Here is a 26,354-nt window from a genome sequence, read left to right as displayed (position 1 = left end):
ATTTTTATTAAGCTGAAAATAAAACAGATTATTTGGTGCAGTATGTTAAAATACATTGATAGTTATTTAAGAGTGTTTTCTTTTATTTTATTTGAAAAACTTCTTCAAACGAAATTAAGAGAAATAAAGTTTCATTAATAAGGAAAATAATTTTCGTATTCGAAAAAGTACACAAATTTTTCAAACTGCTTACTTAGCTATGATATACAATTCACCATGATAGAACCTAGATAAAAAAGAAAAGTGTTCTAGATATGACAAACTTGATTCATTGCTCAGGAAGCAACTATGGCCAATCTATCAAGTGAAATTCATATTTAAAATTTCATCATGACATACAAGAGCATCTGTAAGCTTATTTCTTTTCTAGGTAGCTAAAGAATGAGATTTATTGCTCATGTATTTCTTTTTTCTTGGTGCGTCAATACTTAATGCTATCATTTTTCAGCAAAGGTACTCATCTGGAGGCTAGGTTAAGATACATTAAGATTTTGCCCCTTTTTGTACCATTAGTGGTAGAAAAATGTAATATCTCACAACGAATTTCACTATCAAGTTTTATGGAGCTTGAAACCAAATACCCTAGAAACTTAATTTTGTGTTGGTCTTGTGGATTAAGGAAGCCATAAGCAGGGGCGGATCTATATAGTAGCTTGAGGGTTCCACGATATCCGATCATTTCGATAGAAACTCTATATATATATAGGTATATATATGTCAGGTATAGTACAAATTTAAAGTATGGCACCCACATTAACATGTTTGATGTAGTGCAGATGGCAAAGGGCACAACATTTGTTGTCAAAGTCCCGAGTTCAAATCTGGCATTGGACGATATTTTGCACAATTATTTTAGAAGACATTTCAAAATGTTTCGAAATACATTGTGTCTCCTAGTTGAACCCTAGACATCTTCTTTAACATTGTGTCTCCTTGGATTTGAACCCTAGAATATACCAATGAGTTAGGACTAGTACTTTGACAAATAATCAATATGTGATTACTTAATCCACTTATTTTTCAAATTCTTTTTTTCAAATGCACTTTTAAAATTTTTGATGAGAAATATCTTTCTAATTGATAAATATTAAAAATATTTTTTGAGCAACAATTCGGGTTAATCAAGTATTTTTAAAAAAGTAATTTTCTAGGGAATAAACTATTTTTTTAGTCTCCAAAAACTGCATTTATTACTCTCCAAAACAGTTATTTTTTCTAAAAAACTTGGTCAAACATCTCTTTTTTTTTTTAGAAATAAGAATTTTTAGGAGTAACGGTTATTAGCCTTTTCTCTTATGTAAATATGGTGCTCCTGTTCATAGGACGTGGCACCCGAAACCTCAGAATCCTGGATTCGCCTCTGGCCATAAGTCATCAAAAAGAGGGCTGGAAACGTTGTTCCAAAGTAAGCTCCATTGATATTGCCTTAGTACTTTGATTGGGGGAAATAGATATACTCACATTTGGGAAAAAATATTTATATCATACTTGAACGTGAAATATCGTACTGACCAACTGGGAAAAAAGGCTGCCCATAGCAATAAACTCATGGATATCACCTAAAGTCATAGTTCATGTACTTCTCTAACATTGCGTTCATTTCCGTGCTTGTCAAAATATATCGGACATGGATCAAATTATACAACATCTCTATCGTGCTAAATTAATTTTTTTATTCCTCGATGAACATATCACCATGAGAGGATTCAGCATCAAGGATAAGGTCAAGTGCATAATCATAGTATGGCACGTGACTTCTCAATCTACAGAGATTAAAATCGTCTCGAATTTATTGGTCATAAACTTCACAAAAGAACTCATTTCCAAACAACTTTAACCATATAAAATCGTAATTTTACTTAAAGAGGGTTAGGATTGAACACTGTTGGCTGACCCCTTTCAAGCCTAACTCACTCAGTCCCTGCATATAGTTGAAGACCATTAATATTTTTCTAATCCAACATAATGTTTGGCTGAAAATCATAATTTTCAACATGCAATATCCCTCCAAAGTATTGCATGCATCTCATTTGGTCGGAGCCACCTCATCTTTAGTTCCTCCATTATGTTGGAAATATCCAAATTTATATAAGAATTAGAGAATATCAACTGTAGTCAACTAATCATATTCAAAAAATATAAAAATAAAGAAAATTTATCAATACAAGCAACAAAACATAGAAAATCGAGGCCAGTGTTGATGTCAACATAGCATTTTTGTTGTACTACATTATAAGTTTACATGTCCATTATATACAATAGGTTCTTCATTGCTCCCAAATTGATTAGATCACTCCTTGAATTTCAAACTCACTTCTCTTTTACAACATATAAAGTCAAATTTTCCACTGCTATGGATGTGAATACTACTAGCGTTTACTTTTCAACTATTGAACCCACTCGCATAAATTCTACAGGTCCTCGAAAAAAAAGAACCAAACATATTTTATCAAATATCATAAATTCATAACACAAAGAAAGGAGACACTACATGTTCGTAAATCAATGAACTTGCATAGAATTTATATTGATGTAAGCACCAATAGTAGATTCCACAACTCAACTCATGTTGATGGTCCCGAGATGGATCGCACCCTAAGGAAGTTAATATAGTTGTAGCTGATTTTAGGCTCAAACTTGTTACTATATATATAGGTCACACAAAGATAATTTTATCATTGCTCCACAAGACTACTCGCCACAAAGATCCTTTTTTCATTATTTTATTTATTTATCGAATTATAAAAAGGAAAAATCTTAATGGGAGTAGTTAGAAGTTAGATGGTGGCTAACCATTCACTAAGAGATGATATTGCAGAAGGTGTTCCCTTGTCGTCCCAAAAAATGCAAATGTGTTCACCAATCGTCATTTTCTTTCTCATCCACACAAAGAAATATTCTAAAAAAAGTTTAAATCTTATATATTACTAATGTAAATAATTCTTATAACATTATCATTACAGTTAGATAAATTATAATAAGTTATTTCTTACTCTAATAATCGGCTCATTCGTATGACTGTATTCAGACATCCGACTTAAGTTCTTCAATCGTCATCATGCTATTACCCTAAATCTCCATATATAGATCATATTCTTATGAATGCATTCGCATTAGTGTAATCAATAACCAAATTCATGAATTGATCAAATCTAGGAAGAGTTCCCACAACTCAGTGACTGACATTCAACTTGATTTGGAGTTTTGTATCCATATACTTTTCGAGATCTGAAGACTAACTCGTTCTACTCATCTTTTTTCCCCTCTTTTCATCTAAGAGGTAAACAAATGTATAAGAAATAATATATATTAACAAACAATACATAGTAATAGAAAAAGAAACTATAATCCAGTGACAACACAATCCATTGTAGCCCTAAAATGTTAAGCTTTGGAAAGAATAGACTATACGCAGACCTTACCCTATCTATATTGTTTTTGATAGACCCTTGAGACGATGGTCCACTGAAGATATTCCATCAATATAATAACCCTCGTTACCTTAAGCAAAATCAACAAAAATATAATTTGATAACACAAATTAAGACCTGATTTATTTTTAACTTTTATGACCGTGTTTTTATTAAATAATATTTTAAAACTTCCAAAAGCTGAACGGAACCTATAATGTTTAAATTGGACTTTTCGAGTAATTATTCTGCCTACACTATCCAAAGAAAACCAAAGTAAATATTTATTACTTTTTCGAGGTTTCCTCTTCACCTTCACCGTCATTCTTAGCCAAGAACTAATTTATTATATAACTTATCATGAAAATATGGACTAACTTCATGCCACAATAACTAACTTCAAAAAGTTGAAAAATTTTATTTAATCAAAGAGTAAAAAAGAAAAGAAATAGACCATTGATTTTTTAGCTACTTCAGTCGGTGCGAACATACTTATCTTGTTCAATTTTCGATCAGAATTTCCAACTGAATGACAAACATCGCTAAAAATTATTAAAAAGAAGAATTGCTTCTCAATTATTAATTATGTATAATTCATGTATAAGCTTTAAACTATTGACCAAAAGAAATAAAGAAAAGTAGAAAGAACAATGATAATGAATATTGCACGAAGACAACTTTAATCAAAATAAAAATAAGAAAATAGTAGAAATTTGATTTTTTTTTTGTAATAAATAACAATTAATTACCTCTTTGTAACTTAAAAACATTGATACCACAAGTGTAGCTACAAATTCATTTATGATACAAACAAACACCAATATAATATGACAGAGAAGACAGTTAGTAGTCAACCTGAAAAATAAGTACAAAAAATTCGAAGCCAAAATTTCAAGAACGAAAAAAATAAGAACATTAACAATTAATACAACTACACAAGAGGAAGAAAACCAGGACTTAATAAAGAGTTATTGTTGATGAAATTGTTGCTTCCTAGAGGTGTTTCTTTACTTTCAATTTTTCTGTATTTTCTTGCATAAGGAAAGCATTTGTAGAATATTTTCAATTGTTGATTTTTTTTTTAATTTAAGGTAAAATTATAATTGATTTAGAAGTGTTAAATATTTTATATTTTAGGAGTTATAAACTAAATAGGACACAAATTTTGAAAAATCCTCAAAAAATATGGATTGAATTTTTTTTTCAGTTTGAATTATTAATTTTTTTTTAGAAATTTAATAGGAGGAAAAAGGTAAAAAGATGATTTTATCTAAAGGAGTGTCTTTTAATGAAGGGTAAAAAGTTCAAATTACTTTTCTAAGGGTCTTCACACTTTTAATATATTATAGATCAGACTTTTAATATATTATAGGTATAGAGTATAAATATAGATATAGATATAGATATAGATAATAGATAATAGTCTTCAACTTAGGCTGCATTTATTTTTTATAATGTTCAAACGTCTGAATCTGAATGATTAAGATGTTGTCTCTAGATTTGAAAACTGAATGATTAAGACTATTTGTTTTTCAACATCTTAATGTGCAAAATAATTTTATTTATATATATAATAAAATAAAAACACATTTATGATTTTTTTTTATTCTATAATTCAAGTAAAATAAAAAATTATTATTTGATTGAAAAAAATACATTTATGTTTTTTTAGTGATAGTGGAGATGGTTTATAATGGTGGTTGCAGTGACAATGATTGATGTTAGTGATAAGTAATGTTGGTGGTGATAGTTGTGATGGTTGATATTGTGGTGACTGTTATGATGGTGGCGGTTGATAGTGGTGGTGGTAGTTGTGATGTGACGTTGTTTGATGTTAGTAGTTGGAGGTGTTGATTGTGATGATTTAAAAATGAATGCATGATGGTTGACGATGCGTTGGTACTAGTTGGAGATGTTTTTAGTTGTGATAGTGAAGATGGTTGTTTATAGAGATAAATTATAGCGATGGTATAGTGGTTGAAGTGGTGGTAGAGGTGGCGATACTAGTGACACTGGTGGTGGTGACCGAAGAATGTTGGGAGGTTGTGATGTATTAGTGGTAGTCAGCGGTGGTGCTAGTTGTGATAGATGAGTTGGCCGGTAGTAAGGATTGATCGGTAGTGGTTAATGATGGTGGTGTTGTTGATGGTGGTGGTGGCGGTGAATATAATTAGAATAATAGAGGTAGTAGGTGTGATAGCGATTGACAATAATGGTTGTTAGTAGCGATATTTGTTGTCAATGGTGGAGGTGGTTGGTGGTGATGGGTGGTGGTTGACAATGGTGGCGATGGCAGAGGTGGTTAGTGGTGGTGACTGATGATTACGAATAGAGTGACAATGAATATTATCCAACACCAGAATACCTCTTCAGACCTATTAAGACTTGATTCTAGATCTGAATGATTAAGACTTTTTCAGACCTATTAAGAGTTAAAATTTTAATAACAAATAAATGCACTTAATGGTTTGAAATCAGAACTATTTACATTCAGACCTCCATTAAATGCAAACAAATGAGCGCTTAAAGTTTATGCATCTTCTGGCATTGTAGCTAAAACATTTTAGACAACTTGAGATTATAAAATCACTATTGTCCTGAAATTCTTACTTTTTCGTTGAAATTTTAAGAGGTTTATACTTAAGCAACTAACTGATTTGTTTCTTTAATTTTTTTAACATTATAAATTTATTACGATCATAAAACTAAGATCAATTAAAGTTATATAATTTAATTATCTTGGTGAAAAAGAAATGAAAAAGAAAATAGAGAAAAACTTTTCATGAAAAATTAGGTTTGATATTTGCTTGGCTATACAGTAGCACAGTGGCGGAGCCAAGAAGTTCATTAAGGGGGTTCGAAAGAGCACACACGAACTAGCTGAAGAGGATTCAATATATATATATATATAAAATTTAATCATATATAAATAGTATAATTTTTCACCGAAGCAATACAAGCTAGATCCGCCACTGCAGTAGCATGCTCATTAACTCTTAGTTATTTTTAAACAAATTGATATTATCGTTGTTTTATCTTCATTGATGTCATGCTCATGTCCAAAGCACGTACACTAACTGAAAAATTAAATAGTCCTACAATATATGACAAGCGCAAAATATATGATAAATTGATATTGATAGATTTTCTTTTACCTTGTGTATATGAAAAATGAGTCTTAAAATATATGGTAAGAAATTTTAAATTAAGACACAAATATATATTTATTTATATAATAATATAGTCACTGTCTATATTATTTCGCAAACATGTATTTGAATAATAATATAATAAATATCTAAATCAGTTTCAATGGGTTATGATTCAAATAATTAAAATCGTCTAATGTCCCAAATCACGAGCAAATTACTCTCAATAAATTAAAGTATATAAAATGTATTGTTGGGAGATAGAACGAAAAAAAAAAAAGCAAAGTGATTTAATAATGGAAAATCAAAAGCCTTCAATTATATAGATTAATAATGACAATTAAAATTATAAATTTGGTATGAATTATTATCAAGTATTTAATTAATAATAAATAAATTATTTACAAATAATTAAAATTTTGAATTAAATATTTAGCAAAAGAATTCAATTTTATTCATTTTCAAATATTTTATATTACTAAATTTATTTTTAAAATTGACAAAACTCTTAATTATATAAATTTGTTAAATAAGAAAATTATTAGTGGTGAAGAAATTAGAGATAAATCAAAATTTATTATCGTATAATTAAATGTCAATATGTAGTTTACTTGACGAAATCATATTAATATTGTATGATTGTTTTATTATACAACTTTTTTTTTGTCATTTGATTTATCACCACCACATTTTGCAATGGTTAGCTTATGCATGACATAATGTTATTTCAATTCCAACATTTTTTAGGTTTACAAGTACTTTTTTAGTTATAAATTACTAGTTAGAATGTAACTTTCGTTAATTGGTCATCCACTTTGTGACAGATGTTTTATCTTGAAGAAGATTATCAATGTCGGCAATAAAAGCTTTATCAAAATAAAACAACCAACGCAACGAAAAAAGAACATAAACGAGCTAAATATTTATTAAACCAAAAGATTAAGTGCGACACAATAAACAATATACAATATTTATTTATATCATTTAAAATAGACATAGCAGTTATTTTTATGTCAGATGCTACTTTTTAATAATGTAGTTCTTCTTGAGTATATGTTTACTTTAATTAATTTGAGACACGCGTGCAACGCAGGCACATACCTTAAACTAGTTATTTATGAAAGTAAGATCAATTCTAGTTAACAAGATGTTAATTATTTGTTTACAATATATTATTAGGATGTTGTTGTAAATAAATTATTTATTAATATGGAGATTTGAGTTGTTAATTTAAAGTTCTAAAATATTTTGACAAATAATAAATAACTTCTTTCTTTCCTTTTTATATAAAATATGTAACATTCTTTTTACAATCTTTAATATTGATTATAAATCATAAAATTCACACTTAAAACTTTTTGGTATCTCAAACTTTTGGGGTATAAAGCAAATGTTTTACAAGTTTCACCCTTGAGTCACCATGAAATATGGGATAAACTACAAAAATGCCCCCCCCCCCCTCCCCCCATAGTAGGCGACTTTGCTCTTTTGTCCTCGTAACAAAAGCGATACAAAACTAGTCATCTTTTTCTTCTTCTTTTTTGTATAGGACAAATATATATTTGCCCCTTTATATATTAAATATTTTTAAGCAACTCTTCATGCTTATTTATCTTCCAACTTTCATTTTTTTTCCCTTTTTATTTTACCTAGATTTTTGTCTTTTTCTTTTTTTTTTTTCCTTAAAAAAATTCTCAACTTTTACTTTTTTTCCTTTTCTCCTCTCAATATCTATTTTTTTTCTCTTTTTTATTTTTCTATTTCTCTTTTGTTTTTTTTTCTATTTTTATCAACCTTTATTCTGCTTTTATTTTTGGTTGTCTTTTTTATTCTTCATTTTTTTCTTTTTTCTTAATCTTTTTTTTTTTGCTTTTCCTATCAACTTCTATTGTTTTTTCTTTTTTCTCTTTTTATTATCTTTGATTTTTATTTTTTAAAATTTATCAACCTTTATTTTTCTTTTTTCTTTGATTCCTTCCAAACAACGTGTTACATCTCATGGACAAGAGTTGACACAGCCACATCCTAATTCATGACATGTTAATAATTCTTGCCTTACGGGTAAGACTTAACTCGAGAACTTTCAAACAACAGGTTACGTTCTATGGACAAGAATTAATACTACCACATTATGTTTTGACTTATGAGATAATCTATAATTCTTGCCTTAGAGGCAAGACTTAGCCTATGGACTTTCAAATAGCAAGTTATGACCCATGAGCAAGAGTTGATACTAACACATTGTGTGTTGATTTATGAGATGCTCTATGAATCGTATCTTAGAACCAAGATTTAGACCAAGGACTTTCAAACAACAAGTCAGCGTCGTGGGTAAGAGTTAACACTACCACACTGTGCCTTGATTTATGAGATGAGTTATAACCCTTGCCTTAGAAGCAAGACTGTAACGCCCCGAAATCTCATTTCGAAGCGTCACACGGTGCTCAAGGATACAGTAGCCTCAAGCTAACCCTTTGAGCCTGCTACTAAATCTCATACTTACTTCAGGGATTCAAAATTAGATAATAAGAATAAATCTCATCAAATCTCAACTGAAAAGACTGAAAATATAATGTCTGAAACACGAAATACTAAAAAAATATCTGACAAACGTCTGAAAATCTAGTCTGACAAGCCTCTACTACTCAAGATCTAGAGAGCCACTGGGACAAATTCTCAACCGGATCATACTCAACTAAAAAGAAATAACCACTGATATCAAATCTGAAGGTCTGAGAAATAGGTCCTCGAACCATGAGGACTCACTAACTATAGAGTGTAAATCAAGGTACTCGAAGATCATTGACAATGCTGAGACTGAGCACCTGAACCTACATTATAAGACAGTGTAGCACATAGATGAATATGTAGATCAGCACTTTGAGGATGTACTGAGTATATGGGGGTGTATGCATTTACATAAATAATATCATTACTCGTTATAAAATCTTGCATGCAAATATGAATGACTCACATGGCTTGAATAAGTCTGAAACATAAATCTCATAAATCATAAATAATGAAACATGTAGTATAAATCTCGTGAGTCATTATACTTAACTCAAAAATCTGTATTCTCCTCTTATTCTCAAAACTTGTAAACAAAAGAAATCTTTAAACTATGCTTTCTAAGCTCATGCTTTCATCTTGAGGAGAATGGAACTTCTTTGAAACTCAAGGACTTAGAACTTTAGAACTTTAAGACATGGGAAAAACTCTAGAATCTTATGAACTTGGAAGTTTCTTCTAACCAACATAAATCATACATGGAGTCCAACGTCTTGCCCACGTTAGGAAGAGCTGTTCTACTCTTAATATCGGAATAGAACCTTAACTCTAGTGAACACTATCTCGGCCTCAGGCCTATAAATCTCAATCCTACGGGGCATGTAGTTCTGGGGAAGTAGGATGCGTTAAAACCACACTTCTCGCTCGGTGCTAAATACTACTCCCGTACTCAAATTCAGAAATTTTAGGAAATCCACCTCAAAACAACTCAAGAGTCTATAGTGAAAACCAATTTATAACTCTCTTAGCTTTAAATCATAAAGATTGAATAATGTGGATTCCTGTCTTAACTCAGGCTTAAAAGTAATCTTTCTTTAAAATGAAAGTACTTCCTGATTGAATCATACTAAACAACATACTCTTCAAGAAACATCAAAACTCATACTTGGTTTAAAACTTATACTCATGCTCAAATAATCTCTGTTTCATAATAAAGCTTAAATCATGACATCAATCTTGGAAACATCAAATCAATACGAGGATGTGCAACTCATAGCATAATTTCTTAACTCATGTCATAAAATAGTGAAATAACCATGCGAATCAAGACTTGAACAATTTATAATCTCATAATCTCAAAATAAAGTAATTTGGGTATAAACCCGCTTGCAAAAATATGTAATTCTTTAATAAAAATCAACAATTTGGGCACAAAAACGAAAGGAGTGTTCTTGTTCAAACCCCACATACCTTGAATTAGAAACCTTGGATGAACTCCACTTTTGGGACTCTACTCGTACTCTTGAATGAGGCTTCTTGAAGCCTTTGACTTGAGAACCTTAAATCTTGACTCAATTTAGAAAATCTATGGTGAACCCTTGAGATTCTTAGAAGAGAATTTGGATACTTAGGGTTTTTAGTTGAGGAAAATTTTGAGAAAATCTCATATGATGCTTGTAGTGGCCCTAAATTCTGATGTTTGTACGGTTTAAGAGGCTTGAAAAAAGTCCAAAGTGCCATTTATAACTTTTATACGAAGCTGGGAAAAAATTGAACTGGAAATCCAATTTTATAGGCCACCGCAATGCGCCACTATCGCGGTGGCTTACTGGAAATCGACAAATGGGAATCTGGGAGTCACCGCAACGTAGAGCCATCACGTTGTCCCACTAGTTGGGACCTGGAACTTCAGCACGATACGTCACAATCGTGCTAGGCCACTGGAAATTGACTATTGGAAAATTGGGGTCCTCCGCGATTCACCACTATCGCTGAGTTTCACTGAAACTTGACAATTGTTAAATAGACCCTCTCTGCGATGCGCCAAGCACTAAAATAACAGTGTTTCATGACTAGAACTTAGATTAGCCATAACTTCTTGCCCGATTATCAGATCTGGGCGGATCTTATATCGTTGGAAAGCTAATTAAATTTTCCACATGATAAAAAGTCAAAATTAGGGAAAATCCATATGTTTTAAATGTTAATCACTTATAAAGTCATTCCTTAACCCTCTAGAGATGAAATTAGGCTTAAGGAAAAGTTTGGGGTATTACAAAGACTTATCCAAGAACTTTTAAGCAACAAGTTATGACTCATGGGCAAGAGTTTACTCTACCACATTTATTGTATCTTGATTTATGAGATATTCCACAAATCTAGCCTTAGAGGCAAAACTTAGCCCTAGGACTTTCAACCAACAAGTTACATCCCATGGGCAAGAGTTAAAACTACCACATTATTTCTTGATTTATGAAATATTTATAAATCTTGTCTTAGAGGTAAGACTTAACCCAAGGACTTCAAAAACGAAAGTTATTCCCTATGAACAAGAGTAGATACTATCACATTGTATCTTGATTTATGAGATGCTCTATAATTGTTATGCCCCATAAGTTCGACAATTTTATTTTGATATCTCCCATATGTTTTAAAGTATTTTTAAGATTGGTTAATGATTAGAAATGTTAATGTAACTATTAGAAAGTGTTTTGTAATTTTTTAAAATGAGTTTCAAAGTTTAAAATAACTCCAAAACAGTAAGGGTCCATGTTTAAGTCGTACCACAGAGGCAAGACACACCCAGATGTGAAAACCAGTAGCTTGGTGCGATAAGGGTGTGTCACACCAATTGGTTGTCGTGATAAGGGTGTGCCATGACATTGTCTTGGTGCGATAAGGCTGTGCCACGCTAGTGACGCCAAAATCCTATTTTTCTTCAATTTTTTAAGAGAAAATCGATCATTTATGTCCCAAATGATCCTAAAACTAATACTAAAATATTTTCCCTAACCCCATAACACAAATTCACAATTCCCTATCCTCCCAAGATCTCAAGAACACCAAAAGTAAGGTTCTCTAAAAATTCATCCTCTAAGGTCCCAAATTCAGAGCTTCTCCTAAGAGAATCGATAATTTTAGTTATATGGGGTTTGAACAAGGATTTTCTTTCATCCTTATGTCCAAAAATTTTATTTTTTATACAAATTTTTGAATTTGATGATTTGGGTTCATACCTATTTTACATACTTTTGAAACTATGAAGCTCTCTTATTAAATAACTTGTAGTTATTATGAAAATTCATGGTTTACTCATGGTTTTACTCGTATAGTTGGTCTCATGAAGTGAATTTCAGTGCTCTTTATTGAAATATCATAAGTTGGTAAATATATATGATTTTAACATAATTCATTCAATTTACAAGCAATTCAGACTTACTATTTTAGATTACAGACTATTATAGCATGATTACGATTTTAGCTTTTATCTTATGATCTCAGACATGATATGAAATTCACATGTTTACTCATGAAAATAATTTAGCAACAAAAACATGATTGATTTTTAGACTTATAAACTTACATGCTTACTTTACGGTGAATTTCATATATTATGAGCAATAGTATATTTTGAGGGTAGTATTTAGCACTGAGGGAATGCGGATTTAGCACACCTAACTTCCCAGAAACTACATCCCAACATAGGTTAAATGGTTCCTTTCTAGAGAGTGTCTCCCTTTTCCAAAATGAGGTCATCTTAGTAATCACTCTAATCATGGTTCTGTATCGATAGCAAGGTGTAAAGAAACCCTCGTCAACATGGGTCAGACGTTAGACTCCATATTTTATCATATGGCTTATGTCAATTATAAGGATCTTTCACAGAAATAACGATTTCAAAAACTTAGTGTAATGACTCACTGACCTTACTGGATTATACTTTACTACGTATGCTTTGTGATTAATTTTTAGTTTTATTCATGAACATAGGGAGTCTATCCACACTTGGCATGCATGTTTTAAGCTTCTGATCTATATCTGTTTTACTTATTACATTCTCCCTCATATACTCAGTACATTTCAGAAGTATTAACCACATATACATTTGTGTGGCTACATCATTTCATAATGTAGGTCCTGGTATTCATCCTCAATAGCACGATTAGCCGCGATCACCATTTACTGCCTCCCATCAGTTAGTGAGTCCTCATTTTTTTAGGAGCTAGATTAAATTTACTTCAAAAGTTAAGTTATGATTATGCTCATACTATATGTTTTCCTTTTGGGTCAGTTGAGGCTTGTTCCAGTGGCTCTGTAGTATGTTTAGAGGCTTGTCAAGACTTGTCAGTTGATTTCAGATATTAGTATGTTTAATTGATGTTTAGTCCTCATTGATTTATTGATATTATCAATCCAGATGAATTTAGATTATTAAATTTAAGTTTCTGCTCACGTTTAAATAAGTTTATCTTGATTTATTGTTAAGAATATAACATGGGTTAGATTGGGGTCTACTTGTAGTCCTAACAATTTTATGACATCTACGAGATAGTATCGAGGCATTAAAAACTTAGTCTCATAGCCAAAGATTTACAAGAGTCTAGGAGAGTATGACAAGTCACATTATGTAGAGTCTTAATCATGGGTGTGAAGCGCACTACACTTAAGAGTGAGAGGGTACGGAATGTTATTAGAAACTATCCTTTCTTTCATGATCTTTATTGTGCTTTGGAATTACCACTATCGCTTCTAACTTGTACTTTCATATGATAGAAATTCCTCTTCAAAGTTTACATCCATAGAAATAGAGGCCAACCAGCCCCACCACCACCACCTATAGATCCTTTGAATGAAAATATCACTTATGCTGAGTTTTGGGTTACCTTTTAGGTGTTAGCTCAGGCTATAAATATTTAGGATAATCAACTTATATCAATTCCAATTCAACAGAATGGTAACTTAGATGTAACCAGAGTTTGAGTTTTCATGAGGATAAACTTACTCGAGTTGTTTAATTTGAAGGTGAATGAGGATCCATAGTTTTTCATTGATGAAATAAAGAAAATCACTTAGATTATGCATGCCACTAAACTAGATAGTGTGGAATTGAAGTTTTATCAGCTAAAAAATATTGCTTATGATTGGGTTACTATATGAAAAGAAGGCAAGGGTGAGAATACAACTCTAATAAGTTGGGATGTATTTTTGACAACTTTTCTGGATAGGCTATTTTCTTGTGAGATAAGAGAGTCTAAGGTGGAAGAGTTTCTGAACCTTCAGAAGGGTTTTATGTCTGTGAAAGAATACTCTCTCAAATTCACATAGCTTTCTAAGTATGCTCTAGAGTTGTTGTTGGATTCGAAGGTTTGCATGAGTAAGTTTGTCACTAGAGTATCTGACTTAATTTTTAAGGAGTGTAGGACTGCTAATGCTTATTAGGGATATAGATATTTCTCGATTGATGACCCATGCTCACAGATGGGGGTTGAGAAACTAAAGACACAAGAAGGAGAGACCAAAAAGGTTAGGACCAAGTAGTTTGAGTATGGCCAGCATAAGTTAGGAGAGAGAAATCATGCTCAATTTCAGAATTATTCATCATCTCCAACACCATCTTCAGCCAGTGCTCCAATACCCAGGACAAATAAGGATCAGTAAAGTAGAGAACCAACCACTAAAACTTAGGGTAGCATTTCTTGGGGATAAATAAATCCCGCCAAACCCTCTTTTTTACCAAAAGATTTGATTTTAAGTTCAAAAAGGATTTTACTATTAAGTGACGAAAGATGAAATTTATTTCGAAAAGGATTATTTACATTTAAACTCAGAGTCACCACTTGGCATAATCAGGTGTGACAAATCGCCTTTGGAAATTCTTTTGCAAACTAGTTTTTGACTCATTAAAACCGGTTTGTGAACAGAGATTTTGGCTAAAGAATTCTATTGACCGAAGAAAGGTGTTAAGAACCACTCGATCCCGTGATTCAACCACGATCACTTCGTGGAGTATATCGGTTAGTAGACACTATGAAATGTATAAACCAAACAAAACACACAAAAAGAAAACAAACAAAATCAAAAGTAGTGTCCAGTCCAATTTATTACAAACTGAAATAAAAAGGTACTAAAATGTAAGCCTACGCTAATCCTAAACTACGCTCCACCCGGTGCCTTAGGCCTTAACCACGATCATCTCTGCGTACATCATACTTTAGGTCATTCCCTGGCGAATGAATACAAATGACCTCAGGGCATTCCTCAGCTAAATAAATACACTTTCAATTTTTGCGATAGTCAAAAGAATCATTCACACTCATATTCAAACATTCAACAAACCATAATCCCTAAATTTGCCTACCCAACCTACCATTTGCCTATCCGTTTTGGCATATCATGATATTATCAAGTTCGAAAAAATTAATGATTATTCCAAAATAAATCACTAATAGCAAATCAAAGCACAACGATAGTCACTTTTATCAATTTTTAATTCCCACCTCAAATGAACCCCAAATCTCTTAATTATTCAATTCACACGTTTGATCAATCGATATCAAAAACCAATATTTATGATCCAAAAATCACAAAATCACATGAAACAAACTTCACACAATTTGAATTTATCACGCATAGCATCAAATAATAAAATTAAATGAGAATGAGATGAGAAGTGGAGCTTAATGTTTCTTTTAATTAAAATTTCTCCTTCTAACGAAGACCGTGATCAGAATCTCAAACCAAAACTTAATGAGCGAACAAGTCCAGCCTTGATCTAACCCTTTCATTCTATTTTTGTTAACTCAAAACCAAATTATGAAAAGCACAGAAGACCCATATGTATTTTGTGATGAAACTTTACTTTTTTGGTGGGTTTGGATGGCTAAAGCTGGGAGCTATTACTTTTGTGTTGTCGGAGCTTTAGAAAACTCTGGTTTTTGATGAATTTTGCTGGACCAATAGAATTACAGGATGATTGAGTCGGTTTTAGGTTGCTACCAATATATTTCACCGAAATTATACCCACAGGTTCTATTTTGGAGCTTTCGACGCGAAGTTGGTGGTTTCCCGATGGAAATCACTGGAGAAAGCCTCCCAATGAGTTTTTTGGTCGTCAATGAAGATCGTTCTCCATTATTTTTTCTCTTTTCTGCGTTTCGCTCATTCTTCTCTAATTCTCTCTTTTGATTCTCTCTTTCTATCTCAATTGGCTGTGTATTTGTGTCTATTTTTTTCTCCAGTGTGTGTGTGCACGTATTATTCTAGTGTGAGTGAGTTATTGGGTGTGTGTGTCAGTGAGGTTGTATGGATGGTGAATCTCTATCAAATTCCCTTTTCCCTGTTAGATGTGTGTTTTTATATTTAAGTGTATATGGAAGCTGTGAGAGTGTGTGTAATTCTCGAGTGGAGTGAATTACAGTAAGGTCCTTTCTTTTTTCTCAATTCCCCCCTTTTTCTGTCTGTAATGTGTGTCTATATTATTAAAGATAAAATCAAAATATGAAGAAAGGGGTGCACAGGTAGGGGTATGGGTGGTGAGGTGGGGGTAGGGGTAGGGGTGTGATATGTCAAAGTTGTTATAGTAGGTTTTTATTTTTGTTAGGATGAGGTGTTAAAAATTGTTAATGATTTGTTGGACTTTTTATTGAGTGGAATTCATCACATGGGCGAAGGTACGTGGTAAGACGAGGTAAAAAAATAGTAAAAAATGACTTTGGGGAGGGACAAAAGTACGTGTCTACATCATGCCCCTCTTTGGGTGTAAACACAAAGTGTTTTCAGAAAAAAAAAAGTAGACAACAAGATCGAATTTTTACCCAATCATTATTCGATGGAAGGAAACAGAAGGAAGGAATACAACTGATTCTTGATTTTGGACATCCTACTTACCCAGATTACATGGGGTTCAATTCACAAGTATTACAAAGGATTGGAAAGAGAAGGACTATACTGATTTGGAAAGTCAAGTAAGGTTCTATCGAGGTTCCAGTTTGCGACTCTGTCATTACATCAAAAATGAAAATTATAAGTTAAAAAAAATAACTAAAATTACAAAAGTCCTATCTATGCAGCTTCTTTTGGACTCTTGACTTGAGTTTCTGATGCTTTTAAAATTGACAAAATATCTGATCTTATTTGGGTTGAACTTTAGAATAGATTCTTTCTCCATAGAAAATTTGATGTTGGAGATGAACTCATAAATTAACCATGTTCTGTGGGTGGTACTTTTGAACCTTGATCCTGAATTTGAAAATCTTCACCCTATTCTTTAGGCAGGCTCCTGACTTACAATTTCTTCACATGGTTGGGTGACTTTCAATTTCATCACCGTGTTCTCTAGGTGGGCTCCTGACTTGCTATTTTTTAATCTTTTGATTTTTAATTCATCACTCTGTTCGTCGGGTGGGCTTTTAATTTATAATTTCCTCACTTTATCGACTTTCAATTGCTTTACATTGTTGTTTAACTTTCAATCTCTTAACCTTCTTGCTTGACTTTCAATTTCTTTACCTTGTTCTTCAGGTAAGCTCCTGACTTGCAATTTCATCACCCTATTCTTCAGGCGGGCTCCTGACTTACAATTTCATCACCTGTTCTTCAGGTGGGCTCCTGACTTGCAATTTCATCACCCTGTTCTTCAGGCGGGCTCTTGACTTGCAATTTCATTACCCTATTCTTCAGGCAGGCTCCTGATTTGCAATTTCACCATCCTATTATTCAGGCAGGCTCCTGGCTTTTATCTTCACCACCCTGTTCTATAGGCGGGCTCCTGACTTATAATTTCATCACCCTATTCTTCAGGAGGGCTCGTAACTGACAATTTCATTACCTTGTTCTTCAGACAGGCTCCTGACTTACCATTTCACCACTCTGTTCTTCAGGTGGGCTCCTGACTTGCAATTTCATCACCCTGTTCTTTATGAGGGCTGCTGACTTGCCATTTCACTACCCTATTCTTCAGGCGAGCTCCTGACTTACAATTTCATCACCCTGTTCTTCAAGTGGGCTCTTGACTTTTAATTTCATCACCCTATTTTTTAGGCGGGCTCCTGACTTTTAATTTCGTCACCCTGTTCTTCAGGCGGGCTCCTGACTTGCCATTTCATCACCTTCTTCTTCACGTGGGCTCCTGACTTTAAATTTCATTACCCTATTCTTTAGGTGGGTTCCTAACTTTTAATTTTATCACCCTGTTGTTTAGACGGGCTCCTGACTTTTAATTTCATCACCATGTTCTTCAGGCGGGCTCCTAACTTGCTATTTCATCACCCTATTCTTCAGGCGGGCTCTTGACTTGCTATTTCACCACCCTATTCTTCGGGTGGGCTTCTAACTTTTTATTTTATCACCCTGTTCTTCAGACGGTCTCCTGACTTGCAATTTTACCACCCTGTTCTTCAGGCGGGCTCCTGACTTTTTATTTCATCACTCTGTTTTTCAAACGGGCTCCTGACTTGTAATTTCACTACCTTATTCTTCAGGAGGGCTATTGACTTATCATTTCATTACCCTATTCTTCTGGCAGGCTCCTGACTTGCTATTTCATCACCTTATTCTTTAGACAGGCTCCTGACTTGCAATTTCTCCACCTTGTTCTTCAGTTGGGCTCTTGACTTGTCATTTGATCGCCCTGCTCTTCAGGCAGGCTCTTGACTTGATATTTCACCACCTTGTTCTTCAGGCGGGCTCCTGACTTTCTATTTCATCACTCTGTTCTTCAGGCGGGCTTCTAACTTGAAATTTTACCACCTTGTTCTTCAGGTGGGCTCCTGACTTTCTATTTCATCACCCTATTCTTTAGACGGGCTCCTGACTTACAATTTCACCACTGTGTTCTTCAGGCGGGCTCTTGACTTGCCATTTTATCACCCTGTTCTTCAGGCAGGCTCTTGACTTGGTATTTCATCACCCTATTCTTCAGGCAGGCTCCTGACTTGCAATTTCATCACCTATTCTTTAGGCAAGCTCCTAACTTTCAGTTTCATCACCTTATTCTTTAGGCAAGCTCCTGACTTATAATGTCAAAACTAGAACAAGTGTTATCTCAAACAAATATTCTGATAAAGAAAGATTCTATTTTTCAGAAAAGTAAAATTTCAAACAACAAGAATAAAATTTTTGCCCCAGTCTATCATCAGAGGACTTTTGTGAAAGTCACATCATAACTACTTAAAAAACCCAAACAAGGAAATACATCTTCTGTGGGTTAATTGGAATGATTCAACTATAAAGTGCATTATTTTAGGAGTCAAAGCGAGTGACTTGACTAGAAAGTACATCTTCTAGGAGTAAAGGGGAATGACTCGACTATAAGGTACATCTTCTAGGATTCAAGGGGAATGACTAGACTAGAAGGTACATCTTCTAAGAGTTAAGGGGAATTTAAAAGTGTATCACCTAGGAATTTGAAAACTGAAATACCTGAATAGGTAAGTGTGTCCCCGAGGAATATAAGATGATAAATTTTTATCATGATTTAATTATCAAACCTGTTGACCAACATTGTTTCCTGCATTTGTAGAAGTGAGGCATTACATCCCTTGATATTTATGCTCTGAAGTCCTTGATTTGAAGGTAACATATTTCCTGTTTCATCAAAGAAAACTTGTTAGTTTAAAACATAGTGGTTGGTTTGTGGCTTTGGGTTTTGACGCAATTTCTCTTATGCTGGTCACGTTTGATCTTGCTTTCAGCCATCAGCATTGTCATTGACTTGCTGTAGCATTGATCTAAACTTAGATCATTAAGAATGACCTGACATAAATATAGGATCTCTGTTTTTGCTATGTTACTTAGATGCATCCTTTTAACCTTGGTATTTCAATGAATTCCCAGACTTGTCTGTTGACAAAACTTTCTGTATGCCTTATTTCAGCTCACAATCATGTCTCTTTCATATGCTGGACTTTTTTCTTGCTTTGTGCAATTGAAGAAGTTGGTAGCCATTTTTGAAATCTTTTCTCACTTGTTTTGACATGGACTTGACTCAAAGACAAGATAAAAATGACAATGATTTTTTATTTGGATAACTGACTCAAGAAAATAAAATAAAAATAAAGAGAAGAAAGAAAATACAATGAATGTCCCTATTTGAAACAAAGAAACAAAAAATTTATCTAAAAATGACAGTTAACTCTAATGATTATGCCATGCATTTTGGATTAAGCTACATGATCTATCCATCCAAACCTTCTACCAATTGTTTTTGAGTTAATGGCCCTGAAATTTAGTTACTTCCTTGGGCCAATTGCATTCAGAGACCTCATACGGCTAGTGGCGCCTTGAAGGGTTTTCGCCAATAAGGCTCTCTCATTTTCTTTTTCTCATGTCACCATTGCCTTATGGTGTCCGTGAGGGTTTTCACCAATAAGACTCTATGAGACTTTCTTATTTTCATTTCTCCTAACTCATAATTGTCTTATGGTGCCCTTGAAGATTTTCACCGATAAGTCTCTCTCATTTTATCTCTCTCAAGTTACCATCATCTTATGGTACTCGTGAGAGTTTTCACCGATAAAACTCATATTTTTATATCTCTCCTGATTTCTTATGCTGAGGAAGACAAGTAGTTCCCAAAATACATTATCATATACATTGCATGCTTAGCCTTATCATTCTCAGAGATTAATTTGAAGGTCTTTTTTTATTGTAACTTAGCTTTTGGATAAGGTTAGAAAGAGAGAACGACATGAGGCCTAAATGAAACTTGAAGTGGGGTAGGACTTACAGCTTTTGGAATCGACTCAAACATTGAGGATTAACTTATGCCTCAGTTTCTTTTGACTGGGCAATTCTAAATGGCTTATTTGATTGGACGAAGCCCAGAGTAGGGCAACCTACATATCTCACCCCGAGAGAGGAGAATCAGGTCACGCGTAGTTCTGACAACTTGTTCCTTTTCTTGATTTGATTTCTTTTTTTATCTTTTTCTTTTATTGACTCTTTTCTCTTTAGAATTTTTTTGACTCTATTTTTCTCGCCGCTCATCTCTTTTCTTCCTTTTTGACACATTTTTTTCTCTCTCTTTCTTTTATTTTTATTTATTTTGAAACTTTTCTGACTCTATTCTTTTACTCGACACTTTTCTTAAACTTTGTTGACTCTATCTTGATTCCAAAAGAGAGGTATGAAAAAAAATAAAACTAAAGCTCAAATGGGGTAAACAAAGGATGATACAATATTTGGACAGCAGAATGAAATGCCTTCGTCATATCAATCCTTCTAAATGCAAGTACATATCATGCAATATGAAGTAAAAGATGAAGATCATTTGTGACATCTTTTACAACATTAACTTTAACGGAGTCTGTACATCACTACTTCTTCTACGCTTGTCTAGCATACAACTCCACTTTGTTGTACATTCCTCACATTGAATGACTCATGATTTCACGAAGCTGATTTTCCTTCTGTTCCTCTTGATATGGTATCGCACACCACTGTTTGACCTAATCGAGATATGTCTTTCAATTGATGACCAAGTTACTCTTGTGATTCTCAAAATAATTTCCTTAATTTTGAAAGAAGGCTTCAGCATCGTCACTAAGTGACTCAACACTCTACCTATTTCTCAAATGCCTTTTTTTCTAACTTTAGCCCTTTGATTCAAAGTTAATGCTTAAATTGGATTCTAAGATCTAGCTGAAAATTCTACCAGCATATTATATCACTAGAACCAATATAAAATGAACTGTGTAAGGAAACAAACCAATAATTTAAAATAAGACAAACCAACAAGGGCACCACATTTCATTAAAAGAAAAGATTGAAGGGTTTAAACAAAAACGACAGAGAAACAAAATAAGATAGATTTTAAACTATAACCCTGAAATAAGTTGGAAAACAAAAAGAAAAACAAAACAAACTACCAAAACCCTTCCAAGTAAGGAGAGAAGTATCTTTCCAATCACTGAGCTTGACATCTTAGCCACTGGTTTGCATATCAGCATGACTAGAGTTTCCACCACTGTCCAACAGATTTTCTTCAATAGATATGTTCTGGATCCCTATGTTTAACTCAATTTCTTCCAATGTATTGTGCATTATAATGTGTTGGTGAAGGATTCTGTGGGACACTCGTAGTGCCAATATTTTGCACTACGATCAATTTTTCTTGAATCATCCTTTCTATTTCTCTTTTTAGAGCCTGACAATCCTCAATACTATGACCTTAAACATCAGAATGATATGCACATCATACATGAGGATCAAAATTTCTTGAATGAGGGTCACGAGTATACCCAAGGAGAGGATTGATCATATCCCATTGAACTAATCTCTGGAACAGATTGGCATATGATTCTCCAATTGGAGTGAAATTATCTCTAAGCTTCTACCTTTTTTTGTTGTTTGACGTGGATTGAACATTGGGCCTAAAAAGTCTTTGATATGTTTGTAGAGTTGGAGGATGAATTTTAGGCATTGGTTTGCGCCATTTTGAGTAAGAAGGGAGTTGAGCATATGGCTGTGCACAATATACTAGAAATAAAGGTGGGGAAATGAAGTATAATAGACTTTGGGAGTGATTATAGAAAGATTGGGTATGAATTTGGGCTTGAGACTGAGGGTAATGATAGCGTGGTCTTCTTGGACGTGCTCGTTGTCCAACTACAATAGCAGCTGCATCTTTCTAATTCTTCTTCCCTTTAGTTTCCCGTAATTGATTGCAATATTGTCCCAAATATTTCATGGATAACTCATGCCTATCATGCTTCTCAAATTTTGACGGCTCAAGGATTGGAGGAGGGTTAACACTTGAAGACATGCCCCATTCTTTGTATGAAATATCTTCTTTACCTGCAAGTCTTAGGAAACTTTTCATAGCCTTTTTGCACTCTTTATTTTTCCAACTATTTTCTCTAGCTCTTCTAACACGCTAGACTTCTTGTTAAGAAATTTTGATGGTCCAATTAACATTGATGTGGGCTCCGGAGTATAACAAATATCACAAAAAGTATTGAACATGGGTCCACTAGCAGCATAGGGAAACACAACCCGTGGGTATACCAATATAGAAGCCTCAATAGAGGATTGAGCAATAAAATCACAGACAACATGTGGTATTATGAATATAGCAGGCTTAAACTAAGGAGCTATAGAAAGAGTAGTAGAAGTATTGGGATGCTTTTGGCTTAGAGCAAATTCTGAGTCATGTTGCGGTGCATCAACAATAGTAGGAAACTGAATTAGTAACTTTGGTGGAAAACTCAAGGTATTTGTAGGATCAATAGTGGGAAATGAAGGAGGAGGCAACCTACTGGCCCAAGCTCGGTGCATTTCTGGTATTTGTTGCCTTAGTCTCCCAATCTCTTACTTTAAACTCTTATTTTCCTGACTCTTTGTTTGATTCATGACGTCACTATCTATATTCTTGTTGAACATAACTAACCCTTCCTTGGATTTGGTTTGACGTGAAGGAACAGTCAGAATACCATAAATCAATCACTTTAAACTAACTGAATAAGAAAAAACAAACGTGTTAGAGTTCAATACTTTCTCAAAACTTTTTCTTTCTGTTTTTTTTTTGAAAAAATCACCGAACCTAAGAAGGGCGCCTACGTATCTCACTCCTGAGATTGGAGGATGAGGTGTGCGTAGTTCATGATGTTTGACCACAAAACGACCTATCAACTCTCTTTCTTTTTCTTGAAACTTTAAGAAGAAAAGAAATAACAAATTGTCAAAAGAATTGATGATAATCTTTTTGAATTTTTTAGCTTCCTATATAAAATGAAACTTATGATTACAAATAAAACATCTTTCTAGTTTTTCAATTTTGAATTTCATACGAAAATGGAAACTTGAAACTATTAAAGAATTTTTTATGGTTTTCTTTTAGAGATGTATATGAAACCTACTCTAAATGAAGAGTGAGGAAAATCTTATTGAATTTTCCAGATTCCTATACAAAATGAAACCTATGATTACCAAAGAAAAATCTTTCTGGGTTTTCAATTTTGAATTTCATACGAAAATGAAATTTGAAACTATTAAAGGAAAATATTTTTGTGGTTTTCTTTTAGAGATGTATATGACACCTACTCTAAATGAAGAGTGAAGGAAATCTTTTAGAATTTTTCAGATTCCTATACAAAATAAAACCTATGATTACCAAAGAAATTTTTTTTTGGGTTTTCAATTTTAAATTTCATACAAAAATGAAACTTGAAACTATTAAAGAAAAATATTTTTGTGGTTTTGTTTTAGAGATATATATGACACCTACTCTAATAAAGAGTGACGAATTTTTTTTTTTTTAATTTTTTAAATAAGATCACTGAACCCTGGAAGGACTGCCTACGTATCTCACTCCTGAGAGAGGAGAATCAAGTGTGTGTAGTTCATCCAAATTGGACAATTAAGGATTAAATAACAAACTGAACCCTAACTTGAGAGACACGACCAAACACAGACAATGGAAAACGTCAATAAAATATTGTTTGAGTTTTCAATTTGACACTTCACACAAAATTACACCAACTATGAAGAAAAAATCTTTTTGGTATTTTCGTTATATGAAATGTATAAAACTTCTACCATAATTTTGAATTTTCTTTATAAAAAGAACATATTCAAAAAACCTTTTGAAAATTTTGAATTATGAATATTTGCTGAAGGAAACAAAGACAAAATCTTTTTGATTTTTTGTTTTTTGAGTAAATGAGTGCAAAAGGCAAATTTTGTTTTTTGAATTTTTGAATTATGAAAAACCAAAATCATAAAGAACACTAAAATAAACTATGAAACTCTATGTTTTATTTTCTTTTTCCTTGCTTAAACACACACTCCTTTTATTCTAACACATGTTTTCCCCAAATCAATTTGTCAAATGATCCTGTTATCCTCAAAGATGTAACAATTAGCATGTAAGGATGCTTTATGGGTGAATATCCTATAAAGTAACAAGTGGGTCCCACTAGGTCTCAATATGATGCAGATAAACATGACCTAAAGGCTGACCTAGGCTGGGGTCCACTAACAAGGTTGTTCGGGGGCGCATATGGTCGATAGTGTCTATGATTTCTTTCCAACTACTTCATACATTCGACGGCTTTCTATCCTAAAATAAGGATGACTCAACTAGAGTTCGTGTACACGGCGTGTATTCTAAGACTTATTGCGGAAAGAATGACTCGGGTAATGCACATGATGCCAAATATAAAGTGGCAACATATGAGAGAAAAACTGTAAATACGTAGCACGTAGGCACTCAACATTGATAAAACAATAACACAAACACAAACAAAATGTCTATACACCTATAGTGTCAAACTGAGCCGATACAACTCAAAAAATTAGCTCGAATTTCAAAAAATTCCTAGCAGAGTCGCCAAAGCTGTCACACCCTATTTGTAGCAAAAAGATTTGATTTTAAGTTCGAAAAGGGTTTTATTATTAAGTGAAAAAAAATAAAATTTATTTCAAAAAGGATTATTTACATTTAAACTCAGAGTCGCCACTTGGCATAATCAGGTGTGCCAAATTACCTTTGAAAATTCTTTTTTAAAACTAATTTTGACTCTTTAAAACCGGTTTGCCGGTAGAGATTTTGGCTAAGGAATTCTGTTGACTGAGGAGAAGGTGTTAGGCACCCTTCGATCCCGTGGTTCGACCACGATCACTTCATGGAATATATTTGCTAGTATACACTATGAAATGTACAAACCAAATAAAACACACAACAAGAAAACAAACAAAACCAAAAATAGTATCCAGTCTAATTTATTACAAACCCAAATAAAAAGGTCCTAAAATGTAAACCTATGCTAATCTTAAACTACGCTCCACCCGGTGCCTCGAGCCTTGATCACAAACATTTCTATGTACATAATACTTCGAGGCATTCCCCAGCGAATGAATACAAATGACCTTGAGGCATTCCCTGGCTAAATGAATACACTTTTAATTTTTTCAATAAAGTATAAAGAATTATTCACACACACATTCAAACATTCAACAAACCATAATCCCTAAATTTGCCTACCCAAACTACCATTTGTCTATTCATTTCGGCCTATCATGATATTATCAAGTCTGATAAAATTAATGATTATTCCAAAATAAATCACTAATAACAAATCAAAGCACAACTATGGTCACTTTTATCAATTTTTAATCCCCACCTCAAATGAACCCCAAATCTTTTAATTATTCAATTCACACGTTTGATCAATCGATATCAACAACCAATATTTATGATCCAAAAATCACAAAATCACATGGAACAAACTTCACACAATTTGAATTCATCACGCATAGCATTAAATAATAAAATTAAGTGAGAATGAGA

General features: G+C 33.1%; 1 pseudogene; it reads right to left on the bottom strand.

Annotated features, from left to right (window-relative positions):
• Nucleotides 1-551: 551 nt before the first annotated feature.
• LOC107853002 overlaps nt 552-26,354 on the bottom strand; it is a 39,338-nt pseudogene continuing 13,535 nt past the window's right edge.

The sequence above is a fragment of the Capsicum annuum genome, chromosome 1 (genome assembly GCF_002878395.1).
Source record: "Capsicum annuum cultivar UCD-10X-F1 chromosome 1, UCD10Xv1.1, whole genome shotgun sequence".
Taxonomy (NCBI): Eukaryota; Viridiplantae; Streptophyta; class Magnoliopsida; order Solanales; family Solanaceae; genus Capsicum; species Capsicum annuum.
Note: the sequence above shows the minus strand (reverse complement) of the source record. Positions and strands in the feature narration are given on the sequence as shown.